Genomic DNA, 14,747 nt, shown 5'->3' on the forward strand with positions numbered 1-14,747 from the left:
CAATAGCTCTTTCAGCCCAATTCACTTTTTTCTACATAATCCATCATATAAAATGTAATCAAATGAAAAAGTCTTTTTTGAAACTAGCTTTATTAGTTTTAATCTTTTAACTTTATGCATGAAACAAACATTAAATTATATTCAACCTTCTCTGACTAGAAGAAATTTGTTTAACATTTAAACCTATTTTCTGCACATTCCTGCACATAAAATAAAATATTTTTTTGTGTTTACACTCACTCTTTCAAATAAATGCACATAAAACACAGCAGAAAATCAATAAAATCAAAGACTCAGTGGTCCTGTTGCTCTATTTTCACCTGTATAGCAGGAGTGGGGCAGGCGGGGGTTTGCCCTGGTGCAGGTTTGTCATAGCGGTCAGTGGAAGGATCTGGGAGTTTCACATTCCCGTGGCAGCGTGTCGGTGCTTGCTTGAAAGTTTAGGGGGTTTTTTCGCTGTAAAAAGAAGTTTTCTTCCCACGCAGTGAACAGTGAATGCTAATGTTTTTGTCACTTTTTATGAAATCAAACTCAAAGTAAGTTCAGTACTTCCACGCGTTAAACACTGTGCGCTCATACTCTCACTCGTTATATTATCCGTTGTTGATCTGCACACAGCTGTTGCCAACGTCGCACTCGCTTACAGTTTTTCTCCATTGGTTTGGCTCATTTCTTGAAACAGAAATTACATTCTCAAAACTCTAAGATCATTTGGCAAAACACTCTTACAGCTTAGCACAACACTATAGCTCACCTGCAAAAGCTCATATCTCTTCCAAAACTGTTCACTCAGGCTTCAATCTAAATCCCTTTCGCATTTAAACAGTCAGTGTCTCCAAAATGGCAAAGATCCTTCTCAATAGCTTTGGCTCATTTCTGGACACAGATCGGACATTCCCATCATTCGTGATGCTTTTGTCAAAATAAACCTGGATGGTTGATCACAACAACATGATCCACCTGCAAAAGCTCATATCTCTCCTAAAACAGTTCACTCGTGTCAAAACGACATTTCTTTCTAATCTGAATAGTCAGTGCCCCCAAAATGCATCGTCCCCTTGGCATTGTGTGAGTGCTGCCATACAAAATGTTTAGATGTTTTGTCACTATGGCAGAGGACCAACAATATACAACAGAAAAGAGTAGCCTCCAAGGTTTGACATCACAGATTGCACTCACACTACCAAGGAAATTATAACCATTTTTTATTCACAGGCAAAGAAAGTTTCATACATATGTAAAAAAACCTGGGACATCCACTGTGGCCAGGTGGCCAATAATATTATGGCCACGTCTTCGGCCCTTGACCAGGTTGAAGCCAGCTTCATCCACGAACACCAGGATGTGAGGGGTCTCATGTCCTTCCAATGACATTATTCTCTAAAATAGAGTAAAGACCATAAAATCAGTCATACAGAAGAGTCATATACTACAGTTAGACAATTACATGTTCTCCCCCACAGGTTCAATATACTACAGGCCACTACTCCAGTGGTTCTAAACTAGTGATAGGCCTATTTGATAGAAAGGGGAGTGGGAAATACTGATGACTTACTGAGATGTTACAGTAAAACCTACAGTATTAGATAGATTTGATTGGGAGACAATAAAATAAGGATTGTAATGAGAATTGTATCATACAGTAAACTGCAGTTTTCTGTTGAAATTGTTGAAGTCAGATGAAGCAAATACTGATTCTGAAATCAGGTAAAGGAGGTATTGAAACCAAATAAGTGAACTGCTGCTTACTGTGATTACAGGTAAGGTTATAATGAGAGACAACCAGTAACTGACTTACATTTACATACTGGTAGTGCAGCTCCTTCACTCTGTCAGAGTTCCTCTCATATGGTACCCTGTAGATTTGTTTCATTGTCATCTGATGCTTCTTCAAAACCCGGTTTATTGTGGAGATGCTTAATGTGTTTATATTCTGGAATATATGATTGTCCTGAAGGATGGCATCGCGGATCTGTCTCAATGTGATGGCATTATTTGCGGCCTCTTCCCCCTATTCCTCCACCACGCATTCTCAGTCCTCCTCTTCTTCTTCTTCTTCCTCCTCTTCCTTGAGGAGGAACTTCCCCTTGTCCGTTTGCTTGGCCTTGTCTATCCATGTTCAGAGATCTGACTGGCTCTGGTCAAGCTCTATATATATGTGTTTGGCAGCACACAATCATGGAACACACCTGTGTGTGACACTACCCCTTCGTTAGTCTAGTTTCACCTGACTGTCAACGACTGTCATCAATTTATCAAATATTCAAAGAAATTCATATATGGTATTCATGGTATTATGTTCTTGACCAATTTTGACAATTGAACAGACAGTTGTGCGAGTACTTATACAATGAAATCATGCTGACATGTTTTGGAGGGAATGATCATTAGACTGAGAATCAACTAATCAGTTTAGATCTACAAGATCTATTCATTTGGAAAATGTGCTAAATGTGGGCTAACTGTAGGCTACGTGTACTTAATCATTTGCAAAGATGCACTGAGACAATTGAGACATGTACTAAGGCATTTGCCATTTGATAAAATGAATGAGAAATGCCATTCTGTTATGAACATTTGCCAAGAGGTTTGGAGGTTTGTCCATGTTATTTTGAGAATGTAATTTCTGTTTCAAGAAATGAGCCAAACCAATGGAGAAAAACTGTAAATCATTGTCATGGGACACTCTCGCAAAAAAAATCACGGTTTTAGTAACGCAGTAACACAGCGTGCTTAGGGGAAAGTAACAGTAATCTAATTACCTTTTTTTACTTTACTCGTTACTTAAAAAAGGTAATCGGATTACAGTAACGCCCATCTCTGCTTATAAATAACCAATAGAAACACAGGAAATGGGAGCCTCAGCGAAAACAAACAAGAGAGTAAGGAGACCATGAAAAGCCACTCACTTAGATGCAGGTTTCCTCTAGTACTTTAATTTAGAAAACTAACTACTAGAAACAAATAACGGAAACATAGTGCACGTTCTGATGGAGGTGAGGGAGGAAGACACAGAGACTAAGTTGCCTATTCCCAGCCTCCATGCTCTGCCTTCCCTGGGTTTATATTTAATTCAGTTAATTTCACTTTTATTTGTATGGCACCAAATCAACAAAACAAAAGGTAAGTCCAACATTAAGAAACAAAACAGAGAATCTGAAAACAATAAAATGAATTAGTGCCTGACCAGTGTCAGGCGCTTTTAGATAGTTTAGATCAGCTAAATTCTAATCTGACCTTTCTGTTGTTACCTTGCTGTAATTACATCCACAAAGGTGCCTCTTGAGTGCAGACCTTGCCAGTGATACTCATACAGTATCATGTCAAGACTATCAATAGTGTTCTTGACATTCAATGAATAGGTGACCTCGCTGAATGCCAAGTAATACAGGTTTTTAATAGTGGCAATTTGCAGTTTTTGACGATATTATTTCATCTAGCTATCTATTTATTTTTGAATAGCATTTTCCACACACAAATGATATGCTATTGCTGATGTCACAGGCAACAAAAGCTAAATGGTAAATGGGCTGGTTCTACTCCGCGAGACCAATGCAAAGCTTGAGGTCACAGATTGCTCTGAATGTTCACATAATAGGCAAACAATGAAAGGATTATTTTTTAAAGATCATGCTCACCATATGGTGCTAGTGCTGTTCATGGCTTCCTATCTTTTACAAGCAAGTGAAGCAGTGAAGTCTCTGTTAAAGTCCCTGTGTTTGGATACTTCAGATGTAAAGGCAAAGGAGACCATGTTACAGTGGGGCAAAAAAGTATTTAGGCAACCACCTATTGTGCAAGTTCTCCCACTTAAAAAGATGAGAGAGGCCTATAATTTTCATCATAGATATGCCTCAGTGATGAGGGACAGAATGAGAAGAAAAACGTCCAGAAAATGACATTGTCTGATTTTTAAAGAATTTATTTGCAAATTATGGTGGAAAATAAGTATTTGGTAACCTACAAACAAGCAAGATTTCTGGCTCTACTGTTTGAACTCATCACTATAAAAGACACCTGTCCACAACCTCAACCAAGCTGGGAAGACTGAATCTGCAATAGGTAAGCACCTTGGTGTGAAGAAATCAAGGTGGGAGAAATTATTAGAAAATGGAAGACATACAAGACCACTGATAATCTCCCTCAAATTCAGGCTCTATGCAAGATCTCACCCTGTGGGGTCAAAATGATCACAAGAACGGTGAGCAAAAACCCCAGAACAACATGGAGGGGCCTAGTGAATGACCTGCAGAGAGCTGGGACCAAAGTAACAAAGGCTGCCATTAGTAACACACTACGCCGCCAGGGACTCAAGTCCTGCAGTGCTAGACGTGTCCTCCTGCTTAAGCCAGTACATGTCCAGGCCCATCTCAAGTTTGCTAGAGAGCATTTGGATGATCCAGAAGAATATTGGGAGAATATCATATGATCAGATGAAAACAAAATAGAACTTTTTGATAAAAACTCTTCTTGTCGTGTTTGGAGGGGAAAGAATGCCATAAAACATCATGCTTTGGGGCTGTTTTTCTGCAAAGGGACCAGGATGACCGATCCGTGGAAAGGAAAGAATGAATGGGGCCATGTATCGTGAGATTTTGAGTGAAAACCTTCCATCAGCAAGGGCATTGAAGATTAAACGTGGCTGGGTCTTTCAGCATGACAATGGAGTGACACATCAGTGTCCAATGTATTGGTTTATGTGCAAGTATACCATCAACACTGACACAAATACAAGAAAAGACCCTTTGAATAGCACACTATGCGTGAAGGGGTTAAAAATCAGACAGTTTGATTTTCTGGATTTTGTTTTTTCTCTTTTTGTCTCTCATAGTTGAGGTATACCTATAATGAAAGGCCTCTCTCATCTTTTTAAGTGGGAAAACTTGCACAGTTGGTGGCTGACTAAATACTTTTTTGCCCCACTGTATGTGGATGCAGGTTGAGTGAAGAGTTTATTCTGTTTTAGTTGGTGGTGGCAGATTAGTGGACATGAAGACTGGAGTAGTGTCAGAGGGAGGCAGAAATGCAAATAGGAAGGACCCTGCTGATTGGCAGACTCAAACTCTGAACCTTCCTGCTATGAAAGAATGGGTCCTGACCACTGCACCACTGGGCCTCCCAGTTTAAAGAGCCTGAGGAATTTAATTGGAGATGGCTTTTAGGTATGTAGACTGTTTGCCAAGTAAGTGAAGATGGTAGCTGTGTCATACAAAACTACTATTTCTTCAAAAGAAGAAAAAGAAGTCCTTACATAGATGGCAGAGCTCCTTAAGTCAGTTTAGGATTACATGAAAACAGAAACAATAGAAGACAAAAGCTATGGCAGTTTTTCCAAGTTGTTTTAAGACTACCTAACAAAACGTGACCGCATACCAAGCAGAATTGCATATTAATTTGATACTTGTACTTGCTGTTTCTGGACACTATGCAAAGGTTTCAGAAATAAAAAAGTTTAAAAAGTTCATTGCTAAGTTTGAAAGATTACCACATTTCCTTAAGAGCTAACAAAAGTCATTTAACACAGCAGCACAAAATGGACATTTTATTGTGTACACCAGCGGTCCCCAACCCCCGGGCCTCGGTCCGTGAGTCGTTTGGTACCGGGCCGCGAGAGTTGAGGCTCAGGTGTGAAATGTATGGTTTTCAGGGTTTTTATCGGTTTTCAGCGTTATTTTGCTATCGCTTTTATCGTTAACTCGGTTTTCCTGGGTCTTTTTACGTGTGTTATGAATAACTCTTCTTATTTTCGGTACCGATACTAGTTTTATTTTGTTGTATTTATCCACGACACCTTAAAGGCCGGTCCGTGAAAATATTGTCGGGCATAAACCGGTCTGTGGCGCAAAAAAGGTTGGAGACCGCTGGTGTACACCAGCTCATGAAAACAAATATCTAATCATCCAATTGCATGGCAGCAACTTAGTGCATTAAGGCAGCGGTCCCCAACCTTTTTTGCGCCACGGACCGGTTTATGCCCGACAATATTTTCACGGACCGGCCTTTAAGGTGTCGCGGATAAATACAACAAAATAAAACTAGTACCGGTACCGAAAAAAAGAAGATTTATTCATAACACACGTGAAAAGACCCAGGAAAACCGAGTTAACGATAAAAACAATAAAAACGATAAAAACGATAACAAAATAACGCTGAAAACCGATAAAAACCTTGAAAACTATACATTTCACACCTGAGCCTCAACTCTCCCGGCCCGGTACCAAACGACTCACGGACTGGTACCGGTCCGAGGCCCGGGGGTTGGGGACCGCTGCATTAAGGCATGAAGGCATGGACTTACTTGCTGAAGGTCAGTTTAGAAGAAAGGTGATTTAAGTGACTTTGAATGTGGCATGTTTTTTGTGCCCGGTGGGCTGGTCTAAGTATTTCAGACACTGCTGATCTACTGGGATTTTCCCACATGGCCATTTCTAGGGCTTGCAGAGAATGGTCTGAAAAAAAAAGAAGAAAATATTCAGGGAGCGACAGTTTGCGGGAAAAAAAATGCCCTGTTGATGCCAGAGGCCAGAGGAGAATGGCCAGACTGCTTCAAGCTGATAGGAAGGATTAGAGTTCACACGGGCTCACCAAAATTGGACAATAAAACGTCATCTGATCTTATAAGACTCGACCTCTGCTGCGATATTCAGATGGTAGGGTCAGAATTTGGCATAAACAACATGAAAGCATGGATCCATCCTGCCATGTGTCAGCTGTTAAGGCTGGTGCTGGGCGTGTCATAGTGTGGGGATATCTTCATATCACACTGAGTGAGTATTGTTTCTGACATATATGAGTGGACAGCATTTATTTTTACGTTGTGACTAGTAATCTTTTTGTTTTTTACAACCTCTGTAATGAAGTGTTGTGATTCACCAGTTTGTAGAAATTTATAGAACATGAAGACATGAAAATATGGAACAACAAGGTAAACTTTCATAGCCCATCTTTGGGGGGAGTTGTACTATGACAACAGTAGCTAATGTTACCCAGCAGCCTAGTTTGTGCAGATGGATACTCTGAGCACAGCAGTTTTCTTTTCCTAAAGCTTTATGAAGTCTCCTTCATATCTTGACCTTGATGCTTTCCACTGATGTCAAAGAAAATGATTAGAAAAAGAAATAACAAAGTTGTTGGGGGGAGTTTTTTAGTGACTTTTTGACTGTAACCTTACACCACCTAAGTTAGCTTGTTGATTCACTCAGCATTCAAATGGTTTCCCGGCTCAGAGCGTAGGGGCACCTTCAAACCTGAAAACAATGAGCAGCATTTTTCTCTGTTTTCTGAATTGAAACAGTGTACACCAGTGTGCAACAGTATGCAGTTAGCTTAGAAGCAGGCTTTCACTTCTTTGGCAAGCTTTTCAGCAGTGTCATCCAATCCCCAGTAATGTGTACATAAATCTTGCAATATAGACCTGGATAACTCCTGGAAAAGAAGAAGACTTTAAAATAAATGGATATGAATTCCTTCATGTAGACAGGATCAACAAGAAAGGAGGTGGGGTGGCACTTTACATTGATAAAAACCTAAAGTACAAAAGAATGGGAAGAATGACAACTGTTATTGATGGAGTGATGGAATGTTTATCAGTGGAAATAATTATAGAAAAAAGGAAAAACCTAATTGTCAGTTGTATATATAGAACACCAGGATCTAAGATTGAGATATTTAAGGATAATATGGAGGACTTATTTACAAATATAAATCAGAAAAGAATGTTTATTTGTGGGGACTTTAATATTGACTTATTGAATCCAAATCATAATAAGAGTACAGAAGAATTTATTGATTCCATGTACAGCATAGGTTTATTTCCACTGATAACAAGACCGACCAGAATAACATCTCATTGTGCAACTCTATTAGATAATATATTTACAAATATAATAGAAGGAAAGATAAAAAGTGGGCTGTTAATCAATGATATAAGTGACCATTTACCAGTCTTTGCATCGTATAATTGCCATTATAAAGTGAACAACGATGGACATAAGATTATTTACAAAAGAATAAGAACAGAGAAGACCTTAAATTGTCTTAGAAACGAACTTTTAAAGCAAGATTGGAATATTGTATATGAACAAACAGAAGTTAATAAAGCTTACGAAGGATTTTTAAGAACATTTAACACATTACTTGATAAAAACTGCCCAGTAATTGAAATCAATAGGAAACACAACTATGCAGGAAGACCATGGATGACAAAAGGACTACAAAATGCCAGCAAAAAAAAGAATACCTTATATCGAGAATTCATAAAAAAGAGAACAATAGAAACTGAAATGAAGTATAAAACTTACAAAAATAAATTAACTAATATAATGAGATCCTGTAAAAGAGAGTATTACATTAAAAGGTTAGAACACAATAAAGATAACACAAGAGATATATGGAATGTATTAAACAAAATAATCAAAAATGAATCAAGGAATAATGATTACCCTGGGTACTTTATAGAAGGGACAAGAAGTATTAATAACATGGAGGAGATAGTAAATGGCTTTAATGAATTCTTCGTAAACATAGGGCCAAAACTGGCAGAAGAAATAAAGGTTGATGGAATAGAAAGGGACACTGGTGAAAATATTGAAAGGAATAGTAGCTCAATGTTTTTAAGAGCAGTGGAAGAGAAAGAGATTTATGACATGGTTAGAGGACTTAAGAACAAAACCAGTACAGACTGGAATGATATTGATATGGTAACGGTAAAGACAGTTATTGATGGTATCGTAAAACCATTAAAATATATATTCAACTTGTCGTTTCAAAAAGGAGTTTTTCCACAAAAAATGAAAGTTGCTAAAGTTATTCCCATTTACAAAACCGGTGAAAGACATAATTTTACAAACTATAGACCAGTGTCAATACTCTCCCAGTTCTCTAAGATACTGGAAAAACTCTTCATAAAAAGATTTGACAGTTTTGTGGAAAAATATGAATTAATGACAGATAGTCAGTATGGGTTCAGAAACAACAGATCAACAGCTTTGGCACTGATAGATTTAATGGAAAAGATAACGGAATGTATGGATAATAAGAGGTATGCGCTCGGAGTTTTCTTAGATCTAAAGAAGGCGTTTGATACTGTTAATCATGAAATTCTATTAAAAAAACTGGAAAAGTACGGGTTTAGGGGAGTGGTTTTGGAATGGTTAAAAAGCTATGTAGGGAATAGGCAACAATATGTACAAATAAATGAATATAAATCTAATTTGATGGATATAGCTTGTGGAGTACCTCAAGGTTCAGTACTGGGTCCAAAAATGTTTATTATGTACTTAAATGATATCTGCAGAGTATCGGAGATTTTAAAGTTTGTAATATTTGCAGATGACACAAATATACTGTGTGCAGGTGGGGAATTGCCACAGGTTTTGGAAATGATCACACAGGAATTAACGATATTAAAGAAGTGGTTTGATATAAATAAATTATCATTGAATCTCGATAAAACCAAATTTATGTTGTTTGGAAACCAAAAGAAAAACATCGAAGTAGAAATATGTGTTGACAATGTATATTTAGAAAGAGTAAATGAAATAAAATTTCTTGGGGTGATCATTGACCACAAGCTCTGTTGGAAGCCACACATTACTTATGTTCGGGGGAAATTGGCACGGGGCATTGCCGTCCTGGGAAAAGCAAAGCCTCAGAAAGCACTGCACATTTTATACTGTGCTTTACTACTGCCATATATGAGCTACTGTGTAGAGGTCTGGGGAAACACATACAAAAGTAACACACAAACAATAACTATAATACAGAAAAGGGCCATTAGATTAATAAATAATGTAGGGTACAGGGACCATACAAATGCACTCTTTGTCAAAATGCAAGCTATTAAATTCCAAGACTTGGTGAAGCTTAAAACAGCGCAAATAATGTATAAAGTCAGAAATAAATTGCTTCCCAAAGAAATCTGTAAATTGTTCATAGAAAGAGAAGGTGGGTATAACTTAAGAGGGAAATGGAATTTAAAAATACAAAGTGCTAGAACAACTTTAAGAACTATGTCAATCTCAATTGCAGGAGTTAAATTATGGAACAGTCTAACAGAAGAAATAAAAGACAGTCAAAACATAAAACAGTTTAAAGTAAAATATAAAAACCTAATTTTAAATAAGTATAAGAATGAAGAAAACGGGGTTAACCCAGGACGGTAATGTTGCTGGTAATGGTGTTGCGGTTCTTTTTTGGTTGTTTTTTTGTTTTTTTGTTTTGTTTTGGTTTGTTGTTTTTCCATAACTTGTGTATCTGCAAATATACACATTCTGTATTTTTCATATGAAAGAAACTATACTGTGGTGGGGCTTGCTAATTTCTTGTTTTTGATTTATGTATGTTATGTTTTGTTTTACTTCATATGTTTATATGTTTCATATGTTGTTTGTTTAATTTAAGACAAAAAAAATTTAAATGAATGAGAGGTAAAACTTGAGGGGGTAGGGACAAATAAGTAAATACTTCAGCCTACTCCTTTTCAAACAAATAATGGAATGATATTTTGTAATGATTGTGAAGGCACATGTTTGAAATGTTTGAAATAAAAATGAACTGAACTGAACTGAACTGAATATTTAAACGGCAGCGTGCACAGTGAATCAGCTGGCATCTGGGCAACACATGGCTAACATGACACAGTGTTCAATGCACCATGAACATACACATGCACAAAATACACGTAGTATGCAATTTCAATTGTCCTCACCTGCTTGATGAAACTAGATATAATGAAATTAATTAATAATTGCCCTTTGGGGATAAATAAAGTGTTTTTTAAATAATAATATATTGTATAGCAGTTTTCGAGACCCTCAAAGCACTTTACAATTCCACTATTCATTCACTCACTGGTGGAGGCAAGCAACAGTTGTAGCCACAGCTGACGTGGGGCAGACTGACAGAAGCGAGGCTGCCATATCGCACCATCGGCCCCTCTGGCCATCACGAGTAGGCGGTAGGTGAAGTGTTTTGCCCAAGGACACAATCACCAAGACAGACAGAGCTGGGGATCAAACCGGCAACCTTCCGGTTACAAGATGAGCTTCCCAACCCCCTGAACCACGGTCGCCCACGCGTATGAATTTGAAGTGTGAATATTACATTAACTGCTCCATAGTTATTTCATGTGTTATCACAAAGCAACTGCTGTTGACATTGTTGATTTTGGACATGATTTGGAGCGTATTCGAAGGAAAACAACTAGATGGTAGCCAAGATGCTTTGAGAACTGATACTGCACACTTAAAGATGTTTAGATTAAGGCCTCAGTTCCCCTGCAAAAATTCCTAACCTTACCTGTAAAAATGACAAACTGAGCATTTACCATACAGAAGGTGGCATTCCCAATCACCAATGTATTTCTGTTGATCTTTCCACAGTTTATCTAATCACAAAAAAACACTGTGCCGCTGCAGCACCTCATCTCCTCTATCTCGCGTAGACACCGACACATAGCTTCACACACTACAAACATCTCATCATCTGACTCTGTGTGAGAAGATAAAACAGCATCCGCTCTCTGGAGAGTCCCATGTCAGCGCAACAAATTTGTATGCACAGCAAACAGTGAAGAAGACTGTGCCAAATCAATACAAATTATGTGTTTAATAATGTTTCTGTGAGCAAAACACATTAAAATAAATATACACGCTCATTAACATGTTAAAATCAGCTATTGCTTTTAAGCCGTGTTATTTATTCAGTATACAATGAATGCCTGAGTGAATGTGAGTGTCAATGGTTGTCTGTCCCTGTGTGTTAGCCCTGCGACAGACTGGCGACCTGTCCAGGGTGTACCCCGCCTCTCGCCCTATGACAGCTGGGATAGGCTCCAGCGCCCCCCGCGACCCTGAAAAGGATAAGCGGAAGCGAATGGATGGATATATATATATTTTGTCAAGTTTCTACTAATATATCTGCCCTCTCCTGGACAGTGACCTCACACATTGTACCTGAAGTCCTCTAAGGTCCTTCTCCCAGTTTTGGGGTTAAATTCCATAATGTTCCTTTTAGTTTTGTCTCTCATATAAAGATATTATTTTTTCACATCTGTTCCTGTTGTTCCTTCACTCTACAGAGGTACTTCTTCCCTCAGGGCACTGGCATTATCACATCTATCTGACGTGCCCTTTTCTTATCCTTGTCAACAACTGTTAGCTGGTTAGCCAGCTGCTTGTCTTGAGGTCCCACAGGATCTTAATTCTCCTGCTGAACTACTTTCAATGGTGTCTTCCATTGGGACTTAGGGAGTTCTAACCCATATTCCACACAGATGTTCCTGTACGCTATCCCAGCAACTCAGTTATGCTTGTCAGTATATGTTGTCCCAGCTTGCATCTTGCATTTAAACATAGAACCCACTTGAAAAAATAGAAAAAATAGTGAACTGAGAGCATAATTTTACTAGAGAAAACTAATACTAGAGAAATACGCTGAAGCTGTACATTTTCTTTCATGTTAAGCAAGGTCACAGGAAATGGTGCATGACTGTCAAGCATGGATGGAAGACTCAGTTCACTGCTTACACAGTTGCAGACACACAATCACGCCTGTGCTCACTGGCATTCTCTCTAATTCCAAGGACAGGTGCTCTTCTTTCTTCGTACTGCCTCGCTGTAGAAAATGAAAAACAAAAAAAAACAAATCTTCAGCAGATATGTCATGCTCATGCAGCACACACATAGGCTGTTCTTAGACATGATCCCACTGTAGTCAGCACCATGCCAGAGGAATTTGGCCTGTTTTTGCTGTTCTGAGGGTTATTCACTGAACAAAAGTGCACGTGTCCTGGCATACATTTCTTAGCTGTTATTATATCAGCAGCTTTTGTTTTTGTCTCCGGCTGTGCAGCTGGTATGATTGTTTCAAATGATAGGACTAACAATGACAAAGTCATTGCTGGATAAAATGTGTGAGTAACGCCCTCTGAATATCTTGTTATTAATGCGTATGCTAAGTACTTTCAGCGTTGTATTCATGTAAATACAAACAATAATGAATGGTGGACAGTAAGGGTCTCGGTTTTAGGTTGGAGACAGCTGCAGATAAACGGACTTATTCATAGAAACAAGCATCTACATGCACAAGAAAACATAAATGAGACACAAAATTAGAAAAAGCTGTTCTGTAATTGTCATTACTGCTGTGATCCACAATGTGGTGCTCTTTCATAAGGTGAAGCAGCTCATTACTTCTCTCAGTAGGATCCCCTTGATTTATAAAGGCACTGGCATTGTAATTTTTAAATATATACTCAGTTGTTTTCACAGCTAATGTTAGTTGAAAACAATTTTCTCAGCTAATCATACCTGAAAAAGAAACCCTGCTTATCTCCCATGATTATGGATATTACTTGTGTACACAAACCATTCATGCCCATCATATTAACATATTAAGAGCAATATGTTTTGGGATGTGGGTCGTTATATATGTCGTTATATAAAAAGACAAATGTCTTTTGGTTTTCATTTTAGTCCTTGTAGATGACTCATTGATTGTACCACTAACTTAATGAGAGGCTGCTATAAATTAAATCAAGCTGTGGCCTGTGTGATTTACAGTACCTTGTTTAGTGAGTCACTGTGGATTTTGCTATGATAATGGTTTGCACTTTATCATAATGATTTGATAAACCATAAAGAAAAAGCAGAAGGATAATGGGAAATATTGTTCCTGTGGGAAGATTCACATCAGCTGTGTTACTTGGATGCTTTAACCTGGACGCTCTCTGCCGTGATGCTTTCACAATCCCCACCCAGCTATTTATTCTGATCATTAGTCCTCAGTATATATGTTCCCCGATCAAAAATGCAAGCTAATGATAAATTTACTCTCATGGCCTTTGTGGCAACGCTGTGACAACCCTCATCAAACAGAAATGTGTCACATCCACTGAGTTCAAAATGCATCCATCTATGCAGACAAACTGTCAGAGCTAAAAAATGTTCTGCTGATCTTATAAAGACAACAGAATGTTTAATGCGCGCAAACCTTAAGTGATAAAGCGGACTCTTTATTGATTGTCACTTTGTATTTGACTGTCTTGAGAAACGCTTAATTGAACACTGGGAAACATTAGCCTCCTTACTTCATGCATATGTGACTGCCAATCATCCGTCTTCCTTTTATAGTGGTGCATCGTTGCCATTCTTCACACATTCTTAGTCACCATCTGTCAAAAAATGAATAATTGAGCATAATATCTTCTGCTGTTTAACATTTGCTTTACTTGTAGACTGACATTCCTTCGAGGGGTTGTCCTTGTGGTTTTTTTTTATCTGTGCTTTGATACTATTAATGAACCACAATGAGAGGAGCTGCACTGGTGTTGTAAGCAGGTCAGATTTGTGTTCTGCAATGAGCGTTTATGCACTGATTGAACAGTTAGTCCTACTCCTACTCTGCAGCTCTGCACTCATATGTTGGCACATGTCTGTTAACGACATTTTATTCACCAGCATTTACTTAGCAACCTGACTTGTTCTGCTGGGAAAATGTGACTTTCAAATGTATGTCCACTAGCATCATCGCTATCAGCTGCTGATTTCAGCATGTCACTATTCCAGTTTTGTAGAAAATAAACATGAATGTGATGATGAGGAATAACCTAAAACAACAAGATTCTCACAAAAAGTGTCAGGTTTCCTCTTCTGTAATTTCTTATGGCATGTGTTTAAAGATAACGGTGACTTTAATTCCAAGAATTAAAAGTAGGTAAGTAAGTAAATAAAGGTAAGTAATTATTA

This window comes from Copadichromis virginalis, linkage group LG1, assembly GCF_057382275.1.
Source record: "Copadichromis virginalis isolate Kocher_CV1m ecotype Utaka linkage group LG1, C_Virginalis_male_GT1.1, whole genome shotgun sequence".
NCBI classification, from domain to species: domain Eukaryota; kingdom Metazoa; phylum Chordata; class Actinopteri; order Cichliformes; family Cichlidae; genus Copadichromis; species Copadichromis virginalis.